This window comes from Magallana gigas, chromosome 10 (assembly GCF_963853765.1).
Source record: "Magallana gigas chromosome 10, xbMagGiga1.1, whole genome shotgun sequence".
Lineage (NCBI taxonomy): Eukaryota > Metazoa > Mollusca > Bivalvia > Ostreida > Ostreidae > Magallana > Magallana gigas.
Genome location: NC_088862.1, coordinates 29,673,263 through 29,685,109, shown reverse-complemented (window position 1 = coordinate 29,685,109; position 11,847 = coordinate 29,673,263). Strand labels below are relative to the sequence as shown.

General features: G+C 34.0%; 2 long non-coding RNA genes across 2 annotated transcripts; one reads left to right on the top strand and one right to left on the bottom strand.

Annotated features, from left to right (window-relative positions):
* Nucleotides 1–744: 744 nt before the first annotated feature.
* On the bottom strand, nt 745–3,630 carry LOC117686461 (uncharacterized). The gene is made up of 2 exons (XR_010710474.1): nt 3,491–3,630; nt 745–3,218 (listed from the first exon to the last, which is right to left on the bottom strand). It is a non-coding gene; the product is annotated as an uncharacterized lncRNA (long non-coding RNA).
* A 3,551-nt stretch (nt 3,631–7,181) lies between these two features.
* On the top strand, nt 7,182–10,949 carry LOC136272407 (uncharacterized). Its single transcript, XR_010710406.1, has 2 exons — nt 7,182–8,404; nt 10,653–10,949. It is a non-coding gene; the product is annotated as an uncharacterized lncRNA (long non-coding RNA).
* Nucleotides 10,950–11,847: the final 898 nt, after the last annotated feature.

Sequence of the window (11,847 nt, the reverse complement as noted above, 5' to 3'; positions counted from 1 at the left end):
GACCCGTATTAATTCTCCCATCCTAGTAAATTATTATCTGATTAGTCTTTGATTTAGTAAACTGTCGTCATAAAATCACTATCAACTCAACAAAAGACACAGTTGACATTCATCAACATCAGCATCAAACGGCATGTTTTATCACCTCGATTGTTACAAATATTCTTCACTTGCCTTTTAATCCCAATTCATACAAACACATTTTTAAAAATAAATAGATATCATGAATCATTTTTGACACAAATTCTTTGTCAATTTTACATCCATGACAAATTAATCAAACAGAAGAGTAACTGTTGTTATTTCAACTATAAAACGGCAATTGTGATTTTGTAAGGCTCAGAGAGTCTTCCATCATAGATGCGTTATAATTACGTCATAATTTGTTGGATATATAAACACGGATCAAATGTTGATAAACAGCAACCATTAACGGATTTTATTGAGTGCAATATAAAAATATCATGCATATATTTTATATGTTGATTTTGAGGAAACTCGGCATTCTAGATTAATTTCATACATCATAAAGTTGAGAAATCCCCACAACACCTCAAAATTTGCAGCTGATATCCTTCATATTTCATTGACAAAGACAGTCATCAACACGAATTTTCACGATGTTTTCTTAAAATTAAGTCATGGTACTCCGTATTAAAACTTTTAAAACTATTGTTATAAAGCACTACTAGAGCAATTCATACCCTAAATTTGAAAAAAACAAACAAACAACAAACAACCCAAAACGGTAAGCCACTTTTATTTACATGTACTAAATCTTCTCCTCAACTTTAATCTTTTAAATACTTAAAGCAATATAAGCTGTATTTTTTATAATTTTATTTTGCTGCAAAACCTTGCTAGTATGAGAAGTCTGCATGTAACTTAAACTCTTTTGATAAAAAAAATTGAAAGAATCATTAATTTCGTCAGAAGAAATATTTCTCTTCTAAGGAATATATAGCAGATCAAGTTTTGTACAGAACGACAATAATTCAATTTTGTTTCAATTAAGGCTTCCTTACGGCTTTCCCAATAAAAATATGGCTACCAGAACTCTGAAAACCGTAATATTTTTGTCAATTTAGTAGAAAATAACATCTTTGTAAAAAAAAAATTCTGCATAAAATTGCAGCTCATATTGCCTTAATTACAATTCAATCATCATGATTTTTCGCAATCAGTGCACTGCTGAATGTCATTACAATGCATTAATTCGTTGTCTGGTGGCAAGTTTTATTTCACACAATGAATTTTGTTTAAGTGATTGTTGAAACGAAAACCGGGCAGCCTCGATGTTGCCTGTGATCTGTTGACAGATTCCCAGGATCTCCCAAGTAATATCCAAAGTAAACTTAGATACATAGACACATTCTTCGCAAGTTACTAGGGCCTGGATATTATCAAGAGCCGCCTGTGATCTCAATGTGTCATTCTGTCTACAACTCAAAAACTCTAACATACTTAAAAGAATAAAAGGCGGAATTTTAATCCAAGGTCCTTTGCCCAAGTAACTAGACTGCTGTTCCAGCAGCAGTTCCGTAATATAACAAATCTCATTGTCAAGAAAAACATTGTTTGTTATTGCATGTCTCATTTTTATAGACCAAGGCCGGCCACCTACAGCTTCAGTATACGCCCAACGTTGTGCCTCACCCTTAAACATGACATATGGCTGTGACATCTTGACCTTTAATATATCTATTATAGATAAAGCTTCCTTGTATCTGAATGTTTTGTAATAAAACATTGCAATGTACAGCATGTCCGACAAATATCCAAATTTCATTGATAATCTAAGCAAGTGACATGCCTTTTTGTCTCTGATATATGTATTTTTATTGTCATTTTTATCGATGTATTTGTCATGCAGTACAAAAGCAGTACTTTGAAGAACTGTGGCTGTAATCTTCTGTAACATGATAACCTGATTATAACTTGTCAGAGGTAAACAAATCAACTGTTCTATTGTGAGAAAGGTTTTTGCACAGTCCTGTAGGTTGTTCGTCGTCCAAATATCGTAAGTAATTATATCTTGAGATAAACGAAAATCAAACTCAAACTCAGAACCCAAATTGCAATTCTGAACATCTATAAGCCTGCCGGGAAAAATAAGGCCTACAGAAATGTAGTCCCTAATCGACGTAATTTGTAGCAGCAGAGAAAAACCTTTCTCATACAAATGATAGAGCCTGCTGAATAGATTTCGTTGGTTTTCACCATATATACGGCTTAAGAATAAGTTATTCTGAGGGATAAAAAAATTAGGGCAAACCCCCTCATAAACCCATTTCAAAACAAGTTTAAAGCAGATCCAGAAACCAGCTAACATATTTTTTGGACTCCACTGAGTTAGCATGTTTTGTTGTATGGCCCACAAAATGGCTGTTTTCATGTGATATGAACACAGCAGTTTCTCTTCATCGCTTAATCCAGCATTTATCACTTCATTTAAGAACAATTTTAGCAAGCCATAAGTTAAAAATTGCGTATGATTCATTGAATAGACAAGTTTGTTTTCTGCCTGAGAAAAAGATATCCTCCACTCGATATCTGCGTGGTTTCCAACTTTGTGTCCTATCGCAACAAAATGACAACCATTTCTGACAATTTCGTCAGTAACATGCTGTTGTGGCCATGAGTGGCATCTGTTTATCCATGAGGAGGCAGCGGGAGGCCAAAAATCACTGACAAAACAATGGGCATAGTCGTACATCATTTCACCAAAACGCCTACTTCTACATGGTCCATGTATTGTAGAATTGGGTGTTGCACAGGCACATTTCATTTCTCTGAATTTAGAACTTGATATACATGTATACAACTCTCCGTTCATTCTTACACAAGCAGAATTAACTGGTTCGAATGTGTTTACCAATGGCAACCAAAGTAAGGCAAATCCAAGTGGACTCCCAGAAGTGTTACATAAAATCAGAGTTTGTTCCTGTGTATTGTACAACTCGGAGTGGGACATATCCCAGATAACACGGTGCCTAGGAATTATGAACATTACGTCTCGGTCCGATTCTTTTAATCGGAATCCTTCTTTTCTACTACCACTTCGCATTTTTTTGCAAGCTTGCCTTCTTTTCAGTTGATTTTGTAGGAACTCGCTCATGTCCCCTATGTCCCTCCTATAGCTAACGTCCTCTGGAGTCCCTATCTTGTGACACATCCCGTGATACGCAAACTCAGAAATAAACTGAACAGCCATATTCCTAAAACATATTTTTGAGTGGTTCATTTTTTGGTTATTTTAAAATTTCTGTATCAGTAACATCTTGTTAAATTCAAACAAATGTACACATACATGTACTTTCGTTTGTGATATTGGCCTAAAGAACATTTTGTTATCAAAGAGATAATGCTGAGAAACATTTTAATTCTCATAATGTTGTTATTCAATGTACCAACTTGTTAAGATCTTTAACAAAATATTGATTATTTCTTTTAATAAATGATTTTACAAAACATATATCTCTATACTCACTATATTCTTCCCTGAAACAGTCGTGGATTCTTACTGACAGCAAAATTGTTTTCAGTTCAAGACGTCAATCGTTTACAGCTGCGTTTGTGAGAAAGTTTGTAGTTATATTGATATATTCGATGGGTTTTTTCCTCCTGAAGTTTCCGAGTTTGATAAGATATCTTAGAGATGTGGAGTGGTTAACAATATTCTATGGTATTCCAATTTTTGAAGAGAGAGAGAGAGGGAGAGAGAGAGAGAGAGATAAAGAGATAAAGAGATAAAGAGAGAGAGAGATAGAGCGGGCGGGGGAGAGAAAGAGAAAAGAGAGAGAGAGAGAGCGGGCGGGGGAGAAAAAGAGAGGATAGAGAGAGTTATTAACCGTTTATAAATACTACAAAAATTGAAACCTATTCCAAGAATTCCATCATCATCATCATCATCATCATCAACAACAACTTCAATATTATCTTGTCAGTAGATAAGCGAACATGCTCATTGAGATATTCATAACTTTGTGTAAAAGTGTAATGAGAGACGATTTATATTTGTTTATTGTTCCGCTTTGTAAATGGGTACGCGTGAGTGCATGGTTTCGTGATTGTTAATGCATGTTGATTATTGAATCCAAAAACAAAGACAGGTTTTTACTTTAGACGAAAAATTAGATCACCCGAATGGATGAATTATCATCTGAAATCATAGATGATTTTTTGTCATTCATTCAATGGAAGGTGTTTGAAAGGTAACTGAATGACATAGCAATGTCTTTCAGTCACAGTTTGAGTCAGTTTACTAGTGCTATTTAAATGCACAGGTTCAAGCATCATTTGACTAATTTAACAGCTAAGTATGCGTATCAAAAAAGTAATGCAACCTACTATGAAGAAAAATAAAAGACAGTTCTTCAAAATATATTTAGGGTCTTCCGTCTTCAGCGGAAGACCCTTCTATTATTGTAATGTTTCTTTTTCACTTTTCTTATTATTATTAGGGTCTTCCGTCTTCAGCGGAAGACCCTTCTATTATTGTAATGTTTCTTTTTCACTTTTCTTATTATTAGGGTCTTCCGTCTTCAGCGGAAGACCCTTCTATTATTCTATTGTTTCTTTTTCACTTTTCTTATTATTATTATTCATTTTTTGTCTTACAAATTTTGTGCAGGCGATTTCTCCGAGATGACACGTTCGATTTCCTTTAAATTATCAGGGCTGATGCCTAGTCATATGAATTTTATACCGCCGGAACAATTTTTAAAAATTCACTTCCGGTCGGAAGTTATCGTCGTTTTACGATTTTAAAAAATCGATTTTGTCGGCGATGTTTCTCAAAAACGAGGAAAGATAGAGAACTGAAATTTTCAGAGATGATAGATCTAGCAATATCCTCGTGCACCTCGGTCAAGAGAATGGTGACCGTCGCTTCCGGTCGTCACCGGAAGCAAATTTAAAAAATGAAAATTTTCAACTTTTTGTTTTAATATATTTTTTCCAATTAGATGATAGTGACCCTTTCACTGATTCAGAATATGTAATTTGTTTTAAAATCGATCAAGGCATTCTCGAGAAACTAAGCATCAAAGTTCTGAAGCGAGAGTCTGAGTAGCTCAGTCGATAGAGTCGTGGACATGGCCCAGGCGACCCGGGTTCAAGCCCCGAGTGCCGCAATTTTTTTTTAACTTCTTTTTGCTTAGATTTGATTTTTTTTATCTTTAAAATGATGGATTCTGTTCTTTTCCGTTTTGATTTTGTAAAGAAATCACAATAATAGCGCTTTTCCCCGTATTTGTGTATTGAGATCCATAGCTATGTATTCATACTGAAATAAAGTTAACATGTTGAAAAAAATCAATAGTTACATCTTTAAAACAACGCTTATACATTGTTCTTACATATGTATTTTATATAGAAATTGCATAATATGTGATATTTAGAATTTAATATTCTCCGTTTCATATAGAAGTCACTGACCGACCCCCCCCCCCCCCCCATTCATAAAATCATTTAGTTTTTCTGACCCGATTTTACTTGATCTTTGATCTTGGACCTTTAATTTCAACTTAGTACCATTCTAGATTACTGTACTAAATACCAGAACAATTCGTTCATTATTAACAGAGTTATGAACTTTTTGGCATTTGAGTTTCAATCGTCGTGTTTGACGTGTACTGTACAAAAAAATTCTAACTCCCGAGCCCTTCACTCAATTCTAATGAAATTTTGTGTAAATGTACCTCGGACCCCATTCTTATTGTCTGTCAAATATGCAGCGGATTGAACAATTAAAAAGAATCAAACGGCGCTTATAGCCTATACGCGGAAATAAAATTTACACACTACACGCACCGACAGCCCCCCCCCCCACCCCATTTCACAAAATCATTAAGTTTTTCTGGACTGATTTTACTGAATCTTTCATCTTGAACCTTTATTTTCAACCTAGTACCATTCTAGATTACTGTACTAATTACCAGACCGATTCGTTATGAATTTTTTGGCATTTGAGTTTCGTTTGGCGTGCTTGACATGTACTGTAGAAAAAAATTCTAACTCCCGAGCCCTTCACTCAATCCTAATGAAATTTTGTGTAAATGTACCTCGGACCCCATTCTTATTATCTGCCAAATATGCAGCGGATTGATCAACTCACTAAAAATTCCTGAGATCAAGCGGCAAGTATAGCCTGTACGAGGACTTAAAATTTACACAGTAGAAGGGATGTAAGCAGCCGCGTAATATTTCTGTTGCATGTATATTTCTTGTTTTCCGTTTAGTCTGTATCTACGATAGCGTGTGAACTACTTATGAATGTTAGAACTGTGGAAGTTACTGTCATCAATTTTTTACGGAATAAAATTACGTGTTACTGATTTCGTTATTTCTACATTTATAATGATTTTATCAATCCTGTTGAAATAAAACAGTCAAACACAATAATAAACGACACGAAAAAAAATCTCAACACTGAAATACATGTGTAAAATGCATCAGTCATTGTTTTAGGACTTTACTTCCCCCAATTGTCGTTAACCGAATCCGAGATCCACACCTCAAAATTCTACTTTCGATTTATTTACGACGAAAATCAAGCTCGGGTCTTTTCACCCCCCTCCAGACAAAAACACGCATCAAAATTTCAAAAGACATCGCACTGTTACCAAACCTGTGTAGTCAGACATCTCACACATCGTTTTTCATCTCATACAAAAATTCAGCTCCTCTCCCGGGCGGAAACGCCCAAAAAATTCAAAGAGAAATTCGGGAATTATTTCGTGTCAGCCATGTTTTGACGTGAACCTTTGCTGAAATACTGTTATGATACCTGCAAAGGCCTCGCCGGAGCCAAGATTTCTTCTTTCCCTCTCTTTCTTTCTCTCCATTTTTTTTTTTGGATTTTCTAACCGAAATATTCAATTTAAAGGGGTTGTTTGACTTTAGTACAAGTTGAAAACACTCTTTCATTACGATTTTGACAAAAACAGCCTAAAATTATTAGGGTCTTCCGTCTTCAGCGGAAGACCCTTCTATTATTCTATTGTTTCTTTTTCACTTTTCTTATTATTAGGGTCTTCCGTCTTCAGCGGAAGACCCTTCTATTATTCTTCGGTTTCTTTTTCACTTTTCTTATTATTATTATTATTATTATTATTAGGGTTTTCCGTTTTTCAACGGAAAACCCTTCTGTTATTCTACTGTTTCTTATTATTATTAGGGTTTTCCGTTTTTCAACGGAAAACCCTTCTGTTATTCTACTGTTTCTTATTATTATTTTTTTTTTTTTCCCGCAAATTTTGTGCACGAGATTTCTCGAACATTTTTTGTCTGATTGCTATGAAACTTTCAGGGTATGTAGATGATATTAATATCTCTAGACGTTTTTTTCAAATTTTTAAAATTCACTTCCGGTTATGAGTTATTGCCCTTTAATTAAAAATTGGGGGGTCTTTTGTCCAGAGTTGATCTCGGGAACTACAGATGATAGATGCATGAAATTTGGCGAAATTGTCGGTAACATTTTATAATTTTGCTGGCATGAAAATTTTGGTAATTTCTTTGTTAGTTTTTGAGCTATTTGTCGCCAAAATTTAAGATTTTTTCGGGGCTGAAATTTTGTTGCTTTTTGTATTATAACCTTTAAACTAAAAATATTTTGTTAATACATATAGAACAAAAGTTGTTTAGAATAACGAGAGCTTTCATTTAAAATTAAGAAAAAAGGGCTGGCCCCTATAATTAGGGGTCAGCAGCTCATACACGTATTTTTCTGATAGCAAAAATCGTTATCATTTTATGAAAAAAAAATAATTTAGTTATTGTTAATATATTAAATAATGTCATTTGGTATCAAATTAAACAAGTTCTGTCCTATATTTTTTTTCAAATTTCATAAAACAAATATGTGAGAATCGTACATGAACGAGTTAATATGTCTACATAGACACACAAGCGAACAAATGCCACATTAAGGCCCAGGCATTTACTGCATTACGTTGTGTTGCGTCTTAGATAAATTGTTGTGATTCAATTTCATTTTTTTCATCTATATCATTTATGAATTCAATGAACACACATTATTTAAACGTTCTATGTGCAACTATTTGTCGGGGCGCCCCTGTTTGTGACCCCCGCGCGCGCGCGCCGAATGTAAACAGTAACGAACGGCATTGTAGAAAAGAGAGAGCCGTAATGCAGAAGAGAAGTTGTGTATTCTTTCGGTGTACACATGCATTTTCAATTTGCTGTGAAACATATGAACATGCACAGGGAACAATACTACATATTTGTTTAAGGAGGATATTTTTCTCGTGTGAATCGTTTATGAGGAAATTTTGACAGCCACACTTCTGTCGACGATCAGCCGTTGATAAGCTACGAGTAATAAAGGAGAAAAGATGGACATTAAAGTGTGTGATTTATGTGGATGTTACTGAAGAAGGTGAGGCTTTTACTCCTTTTAAAGTTTCTTGTTAACTGGTTAAAATTTAGTATATAGTATAGATGTACATGTAAGTACGTGCACACTGTTAGATGTTTTTGTTATGGTGTGGGTGTTTGTTTACTAACGTGTAATTTTTACATGTTTCATGGGTGTTTAGACTGGCTCGAGGTTCATGGGGGACTGGAAAGGGTAACTGAATTTATCTATTTAAAAAAATAACAGATTGTGAATTTTCAACTCAAAATTCAAAGCAGGGTCTAATTAGAAACATATCATATATTCTTGTGCAGAGGACTCCAAATGTAGTCATGAATACCCTGTAGACATAACTTCAAGTAAATAAAATTGTATACTTCAGACTTCAGAGTTAAAACATGACTTTAATATCTTTATGATGCCGATCATTGTATCATAAAAGAGGTATAGCAGACCAACGGGTACCCGGTACATGTACTTGTACATGTAGGTTACAAGTTAGAACTATGCCTACCATTCTACCAGTTCACATAATTTTTCTTGTTTAGCAGTTATGATGTGTACTTAAATTGTCCTTGTTAATGTTTTAAATGTAATTTTTTATTCTCTTTTTTTAATCTGACTACTGGCAGTACTGGCGTGCGAGCAGTTCTCGCCGAGGACCATTTCTCGCTGGTGCACTGTTACATCATATTTTCGTATATAATTTTATGTGTTGATAAAATGACGTAACAATGCACTGGTGAGAAATGGTACTCGGCGAGAACTAATCGCACGCCAATATTGATTAATTACAGACAAAAACTGAAGGTTGCGAGTGTTATTTTTAATTGAACAACATTGTTTAAAATAATTCTTTATATATGTGACGATCAGACCGGTTTGAATACCAGTGCCAGATAGCTCAGTTGGTAGAGCACCTGACTAGAGATTCAGGGGGCCCAGGTTCAAATCCCTTCATTATTTCTCCCATCCTGTTACAATATTGGTGTTGTGACCAACCCCTGGAACTAACAGGTTAACTCGATCCTGCCAGGGATGATCTTCGAGGGTGAGATCATTAAAGGGGGAGGAATGTGACGGTCAGACTGGTTTGAATACCGGTGCCAGATACATGTAGCTCAGTTGGTAGAGCACTTGACTAGAGATTCAGAGGGCCAGGTTCGAATCCCACTTTGTTCCGTCGTTATTTCTCCCATCTTTATATATACATGTATATCAGATATATGACAGATGATTAAGGTCATCACATGTTTTGCAAGATGCAATAAGTGTTAAAAACCTTTACTTTACAACAGAATACATTTAAGTGAATATTTATGTTTCTTGTTATTATTTGGTGTGGTTTTCTTGACAGTGTCGCATAAACAATTTACCCGCTCCTAAAACACAAACTTTCTTTTTGTGGATTCAGCTTACCGCTGATTGGCTGCTGTTGCAGCAGACAAATAAGATATGCACGCACAAAACACAATGAACTTATCAGAGAATGAGTTGAGTTTATTTAAACTGTTGGAATTTGGGTATTTTTTTTAAAAATGTATACTTGTGACAAAACATATATGTGGTACATACAGCTGTAGCTTAATGAAGAAAATTTTGGTTAGACCATATATACCTATCATGCAAGTAAATGATATTTACAAAAAACTTGCAATTTATGGCGCACGAAATATACGCTAGTTTTATAAAGATTGACATACATGTAATGTACCACATTCTTTGAAAAATAATCTATTAAAAATTCTTCATTAAGTTTACTCATACATGTTTTATGCTTATTACACGTAGTATTGTTTTTAAAACATGTAATTTATAAGAAAATAAACAAAAACCCTCGCTAAATTTATTTGCAAACAAAAAATACACAGTAGAATTGATAAAAAATGGTATACCAGAAGCTAATACCAGTACATGTACTTTGACGCTGTTCGGTGGGTAATATTCGTTTGTAATTTACGAATTGAAATATTGACTGTTGCACTACAAGTATGGTAATAAACTCTCTCTCTCTCAAACTCTCTCTCTTTCTCAATTTGATAAGTGTTTATACCTATGAAAATTTTTTAATATTATATTATGACTTGATATGCAAATTTTTGATCTTGTACTGCCTAAATGTAATGTCATGTATTGGGATATGTCATACTTATTACACTGCATGGTCAGTGTATTCTTTACAGAAATACTATGCATATGTTAATGTAAACACAGCTATTACTAGTACATGTATGTAAACACAGCTAATTATTTTTTTTATTTATTTCAGCTCAAAACAGACTCTTGTTACCACATGGCTTTTACCGGTACCTGTTGATTCTTGTGGGTCAGCTCCTGAGATTAACCTGTCACCTCTATCCACATGCATATTCCTTGTGTTCTACAGACTATTTACTGGTAATTCAAATTAAATCCGATAATGCATGAACAATAATGGAACTTGAAGAAAGCATCATGCCATGTTGTGGTTTGTGTTTGATAAGAAATTATGAAAACAAAATTAAGGCTGTTTAAAGAAATTCATAATTGCTGTGAAAATTTGTTTTTCAATAAAAGTATACAATTATGTTTCCTTTATTTTTTATTTCATAAAGATATTTAGATGTGTTTACATAATTGAAACCCCCCCCCCCCCTCTATTTAATTGTCTGCATTAAGATTACATGTAGGATATGTAAATGTACATTTGACTTTGAAATAACATCTGCTATGATAATTACTTTTGAAATGAACAAGAAACAACCTATTTCTACCTTTCTAAGGTATATATGCATAAAAAAGTAGAAAAACATGTCAAATTTGAACATTTTTCATTGAAATCAACTCTGTCTCCAGCTACCTGGGTGTGTTTGAATTTAATTCTAATTTAAGGCAGATGTCTAACTTGTAGGTTGTAACTTACTGTTTTAGCATGGTTAGAAGAAGACTAGAAATCAGAATAGATTAGATATTCACTAAATATGATTGTTAGCTTACTTTTTTCATGAAAACAAGAAATCACAAGCAGGACAGCTGTCTATTTGTTAATTAAAATGGTACAAATCATACAATAAACAAATAAAGATCACATTTTAGAATCATTGATGATTGTTTTCAAATATGTGTGAGAAATGACTCAAGGAAATTGCCACATGTTTCATAAAATTAGGTAAAACATTTCAAACCATGACTTTTTATGAAAATCAAAAGATTGGGGGGTGGGGGGTATACATGTAAGGGTATTTCTAAGTGATGTGAAGCTTTTATCATGATTATATCATGTAGGCATATGTTGTATTGAATAAGGTTTCTTTTTAAAGGTGGTTGAACAAAAGTTGACCTCTAAAAGGTCAGATAAAGATGTTTTACTATGGAGAACCCTGTAAATCTGTGTTTACTAAAGGAAATTGGAAATGGTGGGTTCACTTAAATGGCCATATTTTTATTAAACCTCAATGGAATTGGCAATATGTGGTATTCTTTTT